At 34.0% G+C, this 12,681-nt stretch overlaps 1 long non-coding RNA gene and 2 other non-coding genes across 3 annotated transcripts; all 3 read right to left on the reverse strand.

Moving 5' to 3' along the window:
- Positions 1 to 5,776: 5,776 nt before the first annotated feature.
- LOC107877048 lies at positions 5,777 to 6,731 on the reverse strand. Its single transcript, XR_001676121.2, has 2 exons — positions 6,362 to 6,731; positions 5,777 to 6,270 (listed from the first exon to the last, which is right to left on the reverse strand). It is a non-coding gene; the product is annotated as an uncharacterized LOC107877048 (long non-coding RNA).
- LOC124886323 lies at positions 5,784 to 5,873 on the reverse strand. Its single transcript, XR_007043409.1, has one exon. It is a non-coding gene; the product is annotated as a small nucleolar RNA snoR26 (small nucleolar RNA).
- LOC124886324 lies at positions 5,931 to 6,026 on the reverse strand. Its single transcript, XR_007043410.1, has one exon. It is a non-coding gene; the product is annotated as a small nucleolar RNA snoR27 (small nucleolar RNA).
- Positions 6,732 to 12,681: the final 5,950 nt, after the last annotated feature.

A 12,681-nucleotide genomic window follows, 5' to 3' on the forward strand; every position in this document is an offset into this window, starting at 1 on the left:
TCACAATTGGAGTGGCGAATATTGAAAGTTGCTTATACTCTGGTAGTCAATAGGATGTCAATTCTACTTGGCGGTCAGAATAGATTTTTGTTTGATCGACTCAAGACACAAAAATAAAATTTACTTACAAACTTAAAACAAAGAAGTTACTACGAGTTAAAAATAAGAAAAAGCACACAAATAACGAAGACACGAAAGGAACGGATTCAACAATTAATCTACAACTAAATAGGTGATTACTAGTTGTTAATTAATTCTAGAATCAAGACAAGAAATTAAAGAAACAATAAAGTGAAACTAATAATCTAAAATTTGAACCAAAATTTGAGGCGTAAACAGTAACTTGATGATGTGGCATCCACGTATTGGTTGCGGTTTCTACAATTTTTATTTTCCAAAGCCCAAGTCTTGACTAATTTTAATTTGGATGGGTGGAATTTGTTTTAAGGAGGGAAGAATAAGTCTTCAGCCTTTTTTTTTCAAGTTTCAAATTTCAAGACTTGACTTTTGTAGTATTTTTCCTTAAAACATGGACCCTTGTTTTTTTTAAAAAAAAGTGATTGAGATGTGATTGACTTGTTGGTGAGTGATGGTAAGTCTTTCAAGACTAACAAAGTTCTCACACTTTTTCCTTCACCTTTTTGGATCTAACTTTCACTTTATTTTAACAAGGTATGAAGGTTTGGAAGAAAATCAAGAACACTTCAACAATCACCAAGAAAATCAACAACAATCTCCCAAGAACAACAACAATTTCGCAACAAAAAGGTCAACTACAAACTTCCAACAAACAGCCAAGTCCTTTAGTGTGGTGTTTTGGTCTTAACAAGGGGTGAAGATTGGGATGAACAACAAGAACACAACAACTTTTCAAGAACAATAACAACACCAAACACACGGCCAATCAAGTTTATCAACAACAATGTCTCCCACAATAATGTTCAACAACAATGGGCCAAGCTTATGTTCACAACAACAACATCAAAATACATGCTCAAATCAAGATGTAGACTCAATGTGTTAGAGAGGAACAAAACTAACAGTTAGAGACAACAAAGACAAGTAAAAATCTCGGCCAATACACAACAAAAACACAATTTTCGGCCAAGAACACAAAATGGACAGGTTGTTTTTTTTCTGGAATTTACAGATTTCAATTTTTTTTATTTTTCAAGCAAGCAAGCCCAAGATTGATCTTGTGGGAACAAAATAAAGTCATTCTTTGATACCAAATGATACAACACAAATAAGAGGAACACAAAACAACTACAAAACAGTCCAATACACCCTCCAATATAGTCCACAAATCACAACAAATCGTGGACCAAATGGACATCTCACTCGGATTCGACAAATACAACAAGAATACAAGAAACAAAGGTGTATTTGACACCCAAAACAGCCACAAATCGTGAAGAACAAGATGACAACAAGAACACAAATTTTCGGATTCAACAAGACACAAAAACAGTCCACTACAAACAATAACAAGATTACAAGAATAAAAGGATAGATAGTGAGATATAAATTTGTTACAAGACTTAGGAACAAAGTATGATTCAAACACTAAACTCCTAATTAATGTAACAACAACACCACACTCTTACGGTGACCGCCAAGGGAATCACTCACCTCAAGATCCACCGTTTCCAAGTAAAGAACAATATTGGCTTTTTCAAGCCCTATACTAATGATGACTTTTTCAAGCCCTAACTAAGAACTATACTAAGGTGTTGCACTCTCCAAAGAGAGAATAAGTCTTTTAATTGTTCATTATTCATTAACTGAAGAGATATGACCTAAAATAGACTATATATAGTATATTACAAAAGAAAGATAAAATGAATCCAATGCCCTCAATGAGGTGGGTGACAATGGAGTGTCATTTAGACAAGGCTAAAAGACCAAAATAACCTTGAGGCTAAGTGACCAAAATGACCTTAATAAAAGGGGCTAAAACAGTGAACCATCAAATGTAGTCCAAACCCGTGAGTCCTCTAGTCTTCAAGGCTCCAAGCAATCTTCCACACATGGGTTTGTTTGATGGCATGCTTAAAATAACCCTTACAAGTATAATCTCATGCCCTCCATGGGACCAAAGCTTGATTCTTCACATAGTGAATTTGAATGATGTCATCGAAAGCTAAGGTGGTCATTTCATTTATATTAATCACCAACCTCTCTGTCAGGCCTCGATTGATTTTTGATCCACAGCACACTCGAATCCAGGGCCCACCCCTGAAACCTTGGTCTATAGCATATCGATTTGGCCTGAGAATGCTCCATTCATGCAGTTTAGCCTGGTTATCCACCCAAATGTCCACAAATATTAAAACGAATCACATTGGGACGATCCCCAACCTCCCTGACATGCCTCGATTAATTTTTGGCCCACAGCACGCTCGGACCCCAGGCCCACCCCTAAAACAGTGGACTATTACACACTCAAGTAGCCCAAAAATGTCTCGTTCGCGCTGTTTTGCCCATTTGTCCACCCAAATGGCAAAGAATATTGAAACGGACCATAATAGAACTATCTCTAACCTCCCTGGCACATCCTGGTCAAATTTTGGCCCATAGCATGACCGGATCCCGGGCCCACCCTTAAAAGACAGACTATTGCACACCTATTTAGCTCGACACTACCTCGTTTATGCCGTTTTACCAGTTTGTCCATCCAAATAGCCACGAATATTCAAACAGACCACACTGGGATGATTTCTAACCTCCCTAGCATGCCCCAATCGATTTTTAGCCAACAGCATGCTTGGACCCTGGGCCCACCCCCAAAATCGTGGGCTATAGCACACCAATTTGGCCTTAAAATGCCCTGTTCGTGTCGTTTTGCCTATTTGTCCACCCAAATAGCCATGAATATTGAATTAGACTACACTGGGATGATCCCCAACCTCCATGGCATGCCCAGGTTGATTTTGGCCAACAACACGAGCGGACCCTAGGCCCAACCCAGAAGCCGTGGGTAATAGCACACCAATTTGGCCTAAAAATGTCCCGTTCGCACCGTTTTGCCTGTTTGTACACCCAAATGGCCACAAATATTGATACGGACCATACTGGGATGATTCCTACCTCCCTGACATGCCTCAGTCATTTTTGGGCCCACAATAGGCCCGGACCCCAGGTCTACACCTAGCACACCGATTTGGCCCAAAATGTTCCGTTCTAGTCGTTTCTCCCATTTGTTCATCCAAATCACCACGAATATTAAAATGGACCATACTGGGACGATCCTCAACCTCTCTGGCATTCCCCGATCGATTTTCAGCCCGCAACATGCTCGGACCTGGGGCCCACCTTAGAAATCGTGGGCTATAGCACAACGATTTAGTTCGAAAAGGCCTCGTTCGTGCTGTTTTGCCCATTTGTCTACACAAATGGCCACGTATATTAAAACTGACCACACTGGAATGATCCCCAACCTCCATGGCACGCACTAATCGATTTTTGGCCCACAGCACGCCCGGACCTCAGGCCTTCCCCCGAAATCGTGGGCTATAACACACCGATTTAGCCTGAAAATGCCCTGTTCATGCTGTTTTGCCAATTTGTCCACCCAAATGGCCATGAATATTGAAATTGACCACAATGGGATGATCATCATCCTCCCTGGCATGCCTTGATCGATTTTTAGCCAACAGCACACCTGGACCCCAGGCTCACTCCCAAAACCGTGGGCTATAGCAATCGATTTAGCCCAAAAATGCCCCATTCGTGCTGTTTCACCCATTTGTCCACCCAAATAGCCACGAAAATTGAAATGGACCACTATGTGATGATCCTCATCTTTCGGACTTATCACATATTGCTACCACATTCACTTCATGGAATTGAGCATATTCAATAGACAAGTTTCATGACTTTTTATCAAATACACATTATTCTACCTTAACCATTATAATATCATCAATATGGTGCATTTAGATTCAAACACAATGTCTTACCCATACAAAGGCGTCTTAGGCATAAATCGATGGGACTTGAACCCAACATCTTATCATCATATTGCATCAAGACTTAAACCTGATATCTTACCTTTTTGGTGCGACAGAACTTAAATCCATCGTCTTTCCCTCAATCAATGCATTAGAACACAAGCCTAAGCCTTTTGTAAATATTATAATCACTCTTAAGTATAGCCATAAATAAATATAATCATAATATCACCTCAAATATGGTCACATATAAATTGCAATCTCGATTACAACTTAAATGAACCAGCTTTCATGATTTAGTTATATTTAGTTATAACCATTCACTATGTCTGAGATGATAAAAACGGATAACCACTAATTCAAACTCTAAACAAATCTCACTTAGAAAATATATCAATCATAGCATAAGATTGAATAAAAACTATACACGTCTTTCACTTTTCAAAAGTGCTCCACTGTATATAAACAAAGTGATTAATTTGAGTTAGGACCTTATGTTGTTATAGAAATTTGAATAAAACGTACATGGCATTAGCAAAAGTAATAATTTATTGTTGTTGCATTTACACGTAATAAGTGATGATAAAATATTAAACCAATAATATTCAAAGACTACTAATTACTTACCTGATGACTACTTAAATCAATTTTCTCAATAAAATATTATTAAATTCACCAACCATAATACTTCTATAATCATATTTGCCTTGTAGTCTTATTAGATTGACTATTAAAACTTGTTATAACTGATCGATATATTGAACTCTTGAATACGTATATTAATATAAGTCAAATATTTATAGATCAGTCAAATACAAAGAGATTCTTACCATATATAAATGGGAATGAATAGAGTTACCTCGTAAAAGGATACGAGAAGGTCAAACCTTACCATCTAGCCACTGCTGATGCTACCCCTAAAAGAACATCAAAACAAAGTAACTTAATTCATTCTTATATTAAAAAACTCGTGCTGATAACATGTTATAAAATATAAAATAAGAACAAGAAGAATAGAATAAAGAGACGGTAATTTTTATTTCTTATGATTTCTTGATGAGTTTGAATTAACTCTTTTATTTATATATGATAATATATTTATATCAGGTTTCGTAATAATATTGGATGAATTCATATAATCTACGTGAGCAATAGTATTGGATGAATTCATATAATCTACGAATAGCGGAAATAGGTTCGTCTTCTACTTACAAAGTCAGTCGTCTGCAGTTTACACTTAGATAAGGACGACTCTCCAGTAATTCTATTCCTTCTTACTGTACTTCTGAATCAACCCAACCCAAATGGAAAGAAGCGGATGAGCCAAACTGCGGTCCACTTTATACTTTCGTTGAGCAGACCACTCAGGCCTTTTAGAAAAAGGGATAGATTCTCCCAATTGCTTATTGATTTCTTTTGAACGATAATTTGTCGTTCATAATTTCATTCTTTTTATGTTTTCTTATTTCATTATTTTTATGTTTTCTTATTTATGGACTTCAATTAATATTATTTTAAAAAATTTCCATAACAATATATGAGAACAATAGCAACTTTCAGTATATTTTTGTTTAGTTTTCAAATTTGAAAATATTACACAATTTAATTTAACTTAAAAAATTAGTAAACCTAACCATCAACGTGAACAACAGAGCCTTTGGTTATATCTATCACTAACAAATCAAAGTTGCAAAATCAACAAATTAAAAACTAGAATAATTTTTTTGCAAAAAATCAAAGATTTTGATGAGGAAATAAGTAAAGATGTCCAACAGAATGATTCTGAATGGAGTGAAAAATACTATGCAAGCAAAGAAAGAAGGAAAAGAAAAGCATCTCAGATAATATTTCCCCATGATTATCTTCATTTAACAATCAAAGTGCAAGGATAACGAATGGATTATTCATCATTGATGCCTTCTACGAGAAAAAGGAAGATATAGCATAAAACAAACAAGAAAAGACTAAATAGAAGAGATTGGATCTCAGTTAGAAAAATCTTCTTCAATCCCATATAATCTGGAAATTCTAGAAAGATAACACAGTAATTAATCTAATCATCATTGATCCAAATTAACCAAACAAATTCCCAAAAACAACGAAGATAAAAATGCAAATGGCGTAAATTAAAGGTTTAATTAACTGGAATTTTGTTTCATTTCTGAGTAATACTCAAAAGTCTTTTTTCACTTTCACTAATCCCAAACAACTAAAAATGAAAGCAGATCTCAGGTATAGAGAAAAGTAATCCACAATATTTCCAATAATATGGAAATTTCGGAACTCGGATAAATTCTTTATCACATCCTCGATCAATCTACATAACAAAAAATAAACAGTAAATCCAACAAACAGACGCAAATAATAAGGAGAAAAAAAAGATGTTAGATCTCAGAAAAGTGAAATACCAAAAGAATTAATATATCCTCATGTTCAATATTTCGGTATTTTCTGTTTCCTCATTGATCCAGTGCAAAATAGAGCAAAAAGACATAGACAAACCGAATCACCAAATTGAACTTATACGTTGTATAATACATAGATGCAAATAATACAAGGAAATGAGGCATAAGCTCTATCCACTCAAAGTCTATCTCTCTCATCGGCACTAGGGTTTTGAGAAGAGCAAGTGGTATTCGCAATATATATAGAGAGAGAGTGAGAGAGACTTTGAGAAACAGAGAGAGTGGAAGTTACGACGGCGTTTTAAATATTGAACGAACCCTAGCTGCATAGTGGAAAAGTTAAATTTGCAAGACAAGTCTTCAGTGAAATTTATTGGCCAACTTCAACCTTGGATTTCTTTGAATTATATTCTTAGGCATCTATAGTCCGTTTGGACAAACTAATTTTTTCTTTAAATTAAAATTGCTTATTTTAAAAATATTGAGGTGTTTGGCCAAGCTTTTGAAAAGAAAAAAAAAAATTGGGAGAGGAAAAACAATTATTTTTCAAAAGTTTAAAAAAAAAAGTCTTTCTAAAATCGCTTAATCGAAAAATACTTGAAAAACAAATACACTTAAAACACTTTTGAAAAGTTTAGTCAAACACAAACTGATTCTAATAAAAAAATGTTTTTTTGAAAAACAATAATAACATATCTAATAAAATTTCACAAGTAGGGGCTAGGGAGATTAAAAGAAGAGATGCAATTAAACGGAACAAATTAGTTTACAAATTAAGTAGGCTCCTTTAAATTTTAAAAATTGGTTAAAAATGATTTTAAAAAATTTAATTTTTTTTATTGAGATAATACATCAAAATCCTCCTGAACTTGTTAGTAAAACTTACTTTAGACCCTAAATTAATCAAGCAATTATTTACCCCCTTATGAACTTTAAAATGTATTATTTTTTCCCCTTAACTGCTAATGTGGCAAAAAAAAATAAAGGCGCGTTTTAGTGGAAAAAAAGTATAAAAAAATTATAGTGGGACCCACTTTAATATTTTTAAACATTATTTTTCCTCCTTCTTCCTCACACCCCGCCACCCCCATTTCTTCTTCTTCCTCACACCCCACCACCCTCATTTCTTCTTCTTCCTTTATTTCTTTTTTTTTTTCACTTCTATTCACCAAAATCTTCAATCAAATACACAATAATAAAGAAAATAAATTATACAACAAATAAATTTTCCTATAAAGATCAAGAATCAATAAATTAAATCCTAAAAAGACATAAAAATCAATTCTTTAAGGTATCATTCTCCAAGAATTTGCTAAATTTCAACACCCAAAAAATTCAAAGAGCATCAAATCACAGAAAAAAGAAATTCATTTAAATTTTTAACCATTATTTTTTTTTCCTTCGAAATTTTTAATTCTCTGAGATTACTACACTTAAACAACATGAGAAAAAAGAGATCAATAGCATCACGACTAACTTGTTTAAATGTTTATTGCTTTATCACAGTGAAACTATAGTTTCTTCACAAATCAAGATATTGGAACTATATTTATCAACCTTATTCCTCCGACCAAGTTTACAAGCTAATTATAACCATGGAATTGAGTAGAAAAATAAATTCTACAAATTTTTAACCTAATTCAATTTAACCAAAAAATCTAATCGACGAACTTCTCCGGAGCACTGGCGACGAAATTTTTCGCCAGAAAACGCTGAAATCAGTGACCAGAATCAGTCTCAGCAGTCCACCGTCGTTGTCTCTGTTCCGGCGATGGAGGTCAGTTGTTCGTGGGAGGAGGAAGAAGAAGAAAGAGGAATGGGGTTTGTGGAGCGGGGGGGCGGCTGAAGAAGGAGTAAAAGGAAGGGGATATATATATATATATATATATTATTTTTTTTTTCTTTTTTTTTAAAAAGTATATAAAAATAGTATGGCTGAAGAAGGAGTAAAGGGAAGGGGATATATTTTTTATATATATAAATAGTGCATATATATATATATTTTTTATATAAATAGAAAAATAGTATATATATATTTTTCTTTTTTTAAAAAAGTATATAAAAATAGTATGTGTGTGGAATTACTTTTTTTTTTAAATTATAATTTCTTATGTGGCAATGACATGGTACTGATGTGGCACTGATTTGGCAATGACATGGCACTGACGTGGCTCAAATTGGGGCATGTGTACTTCACTCTCCGCAGTGAGAGTGGTATAATTTTTTTAGAGGGGTAAAAAATTCACTTTAATGTTATTAAGAGGGGTATATAATTGCCCGAATTGTTTAGGGTTTAAAGTAAGTTTTGGCCACAAGTTCAGGGGTCTTTGAATGTATTATCTCTTTTTTATTTCAACATTTTTTCCCCAATAACAACGAAAGTTATCTCAACAACTATAGAAGTTGTTCTACATAAAATTGTTGGAAAATTGAATAGTTGTTGGGAAAAATAATACAGTTGTCGAACAATTGTGTAAAGTTATTTGAAGAACTTAAGCCCTTCCAGCTCAATTAATATTGCAGGACCCACTCATTCTTTTTAATTAATTGGAGACGTGAGAGACATTCTCGCCCCATATTTTCAGGTTTAAGCATACGCAAACTTTATCCCTACCTTAGAGACATAGGGATCATTTGTTTTCACTTAATGGAGGTGTGAATCTGAATAGTTCAGACTTCAGACGATTAAGTGCATTTGTTTTTTATTAAGATTTTAGCTCTTTGTGGATCTGCTCTTAATCATTCAGATCTAGAATCAAGTCTTAATAGGTCTGAAGAGGTATTCAGGTGTTGGATAATATTAACCGCCACTCTATTTATAATCGTGAGTCACCACCACTAACCACCTCTGTCACCGCCACCATTGTCAACCACCACTCACCACCACCAACCACATCCACCATCACAACCACCATCGATAATAAATATATCTACCAACCACTATTGTCAACCACTGCTACACCTACTACCTCTATTATTCTAATTATATCTACCGCCGTCAACTCCACCACCATCATCAACCACTACCGATCAATCCTTACTATCAACCAACTCATCTATCAAACTAGCATCACTGCTAACTACCACTAATACATCACAACCTCCACACATTCTTTGGCCGCCACCACTATTGTCACTAGTAACGTCACCTCTACCATCACTTCAACCACTATCATTGCTACAATTTATCTCTACTAATAACCATCTTCAACATCACAACTAACAATCCAACTAGCACCAACACATCATCAACCATCATGCATTAATTTTTCAGCCATCACAATCAACACCTCCAACTACTAATATCAAGCAACGTCACATCACAACCACCACCACCACTATCAACCATCACCATCATAATAGTCACTACAATACTAACCATCACAACTATCACCACCAACATTTCTAATCACTAACATCAATCACTGACACTGCAACCACCATTATAAACCATCCCAATACATGAGAATGGACAAATTAACATAATTTTCATATATATGATTGCATAGTACTTATTGCTTGAAAAGAATAGTTTAGGATAAAAATAATAATATAAAACTAATTAATTATCTTCTCATGTATCCAAAATCAGTGTGACCAAAGTAGTATTATCTGAAAATTTTAATTTAACATTATATATTTATGTATCATATCTACTTAATTATGTGTTTTATCATATAAATAATTTTTATTTTTTTAATCTTAAATTTTAAATTTTATATCTCTTTATTTTATATAGATAAATAGGAGGTATAGATATATATCTTAAAATCTATCAATATTTTGAATAATGTTATGAAATAAGAAAGAATAAAGAAGAAGAGTAGAGAGAATAGAGAGAATAATTCTTATTTCTCTTGAGGGATAATTTACAATGAAGAAAACCTTCTATTTATAGGAGAAATTTACTCCTAGTTTCTGAGTACAAGACAGATACTTCAAATCTTGATAGATGTCAAACTATATATTAATAGATCTTGATATACATTCACTACAACTAGGGCTGGGCATAAAATACCAAAAATTGAATTACCGAACCGAATTGAAAAATTTGGTAATTGGTATTCGGTAATTCGGTCTTTGGTATGATATTTGGGAGTAAAATTTCTACATTTTGATATTTGGAATTGGGTTTGGTACATTATATTAATACCGTTTGGTATTCGGTATTTCCGAATATCGATGATATATATATATATATATATATATTAGTCATCTCAAAGAATCTCTTAGACCTTGGTAATATATTTGTAAAAAACAATAAAAAGAATACTAAATAGGGTTTCTATTAAATATACTCTTTGAAGTTTAAACGTACATTTGCACATATCCAATTTTATTATGGTATTACCAAATACCGTACCGAACCAAACCGAAGTTTAATTTACCGAATTACCGAATTACCGAACCCAAACTTTGCAAATACCGAACCGAATACTGAACGCATACCCCTAACTACAACTGATATACATTAATATATATATACATTAATATCATAACCCCCCCCCCCCCCTTGAATGTCTAACAATACGCATATCGACTGCCTCATTACAAACCTTACAAGGAAAATCAGTGGGACAAAACCTCATAAGGGAAAAAGAGTACAACACGTATTAGCTCTACTTAATAAGAACATCCTTGAATCTTTGCATTCCGATCTTGTGCAACATCTTCTTAAAAGTTGCAGTTAGAAGAGACTTAGTGAATAAACCAGTCACATTATCACTTAAACGAATCTGTTATACATTAATATCACCATTCTTGTAGAGCTCATGTGTATAGAAGAGCTTTGGCGAGATGTGATTTGTTCTATCTCCTTTTATGCATCCTCCTTTAAGTTAAGCTATGCATGTTGCATTATCTTTATATAAAATCGTGGATACTTTGTCACATTTCAAGCCACATGTTTCTCGAATGAGATGTATTATAGACCTCAACCACACACTCTCTTGTCTTGTTTCATGAATAGCTATAATCTCAGCGTGATTTGATGAAGTGGCTACGAAAGACTACTTTGTTGATCTCCAAGATATGGCAGTATCCCCATATATGAACACATAGCCTATTTGAAACCAAGCTTTATGTGGGTTAGATAAGTACCCAACATCAGCATAACCAACAAGATCGGAACTGTAATCTTTAGAATAAAATAAGCTCATATCAGTAGTCCCTTTTAGATACCGTAATATGTGTTTGATCCCATTCCAATGTCTCCTAGTAGGAGAAGAATTATACCTTGCTAACAAATTAACTGAAAAGTCTATATCAGGCCTTGTATTATTTGTAAGATACATTAGTGCACCAATTGCACAAAGATATGGTATTTCAGGACCAGGGAGTTCTTCATTCTTTTCTTGAGGTCGGAATGGATCCTTATTCACATTAAGTGATCAAACAATCATCGGAGTACTTAGTGAATGTGCTCCATCCATATAAAATCATTTCAACACCTTTTCTGTGTAGGCAGATTGATGGACAAAGATACCGTTTGTCAAATGCTCAATTTGAAAAACCAAGGCATAACTTTGTCTTTCCGAGATCTTTCATCTCAAATTCTTTATTTAGGTAATCAATTGGCTTTTGAAATTCTATTGGCATTCCAATAAGGTTTATGTCATCGACATAGACAGCAAGTATAACAAACTCCGACATTATTTTCTTTATGAAAACAAATGAGCAAATTTCATCATCCGTATAACCTTCCTTAGATAAATATCCACTAAGACGGTTATACCACATGCGTTCAGATTGCTTCAAATCATACAATGATCTTTGCAATATAATAGAATACATTTCCTGAGGCTTTGAACTATATGCTTTCGGCATTTTAAATCCTTTGAGAATTTTTATGTATATCTCATTATCAAGTGATCCACATAGATAGGTTGTTACCACGTCCATCAAATGTATTTCAAGTCTCTCATGGACAGTGAAACTAATAAGATAACGCAATGTTATTGCGTATATAACTGGTGAATATGTCTCGTCATAATCGACACCAGGCTGTTGTGAAAATCCTTGTGCAACAAGGCGTGCTTTATACCTTTGTATTTCATTTTTCTCATTTCTTTTTCGCACAAAGACCTATTTATAGCCAACAGGCTTAACACCATTAGGTGTTTGAGTTATAAGTCCAAAAACTTCACGTTAGGCAAGTGAATTTAATTTAGATTGAATTGCTTCTTGCCAGTTTGGCCTTTAATTTCTTTATCGACATTCTGTGACAGATCGAGGTTCAAGATCCTCACTATCTTGCATGATTTTAGTTGCAACACTATATGTAAAGACATAATCCACTACTATTTCAGATCGATTCAAATTAG

Source organism: Capsicum annuum, chromosome 7 (assembly GCF_002878395.1).
Source record: "Capsicum annuum cultivar UCD-10X-F1 chromosome 7, UCD10Xv1.1, whole genome shotgun sequence".
Lineage (NCBI taxonomy): Eukaryota > Viridiplantae > Streptophyta > Magnoliopsida > Solanales > Solanaceae > Capsicum > Capsicum annuum.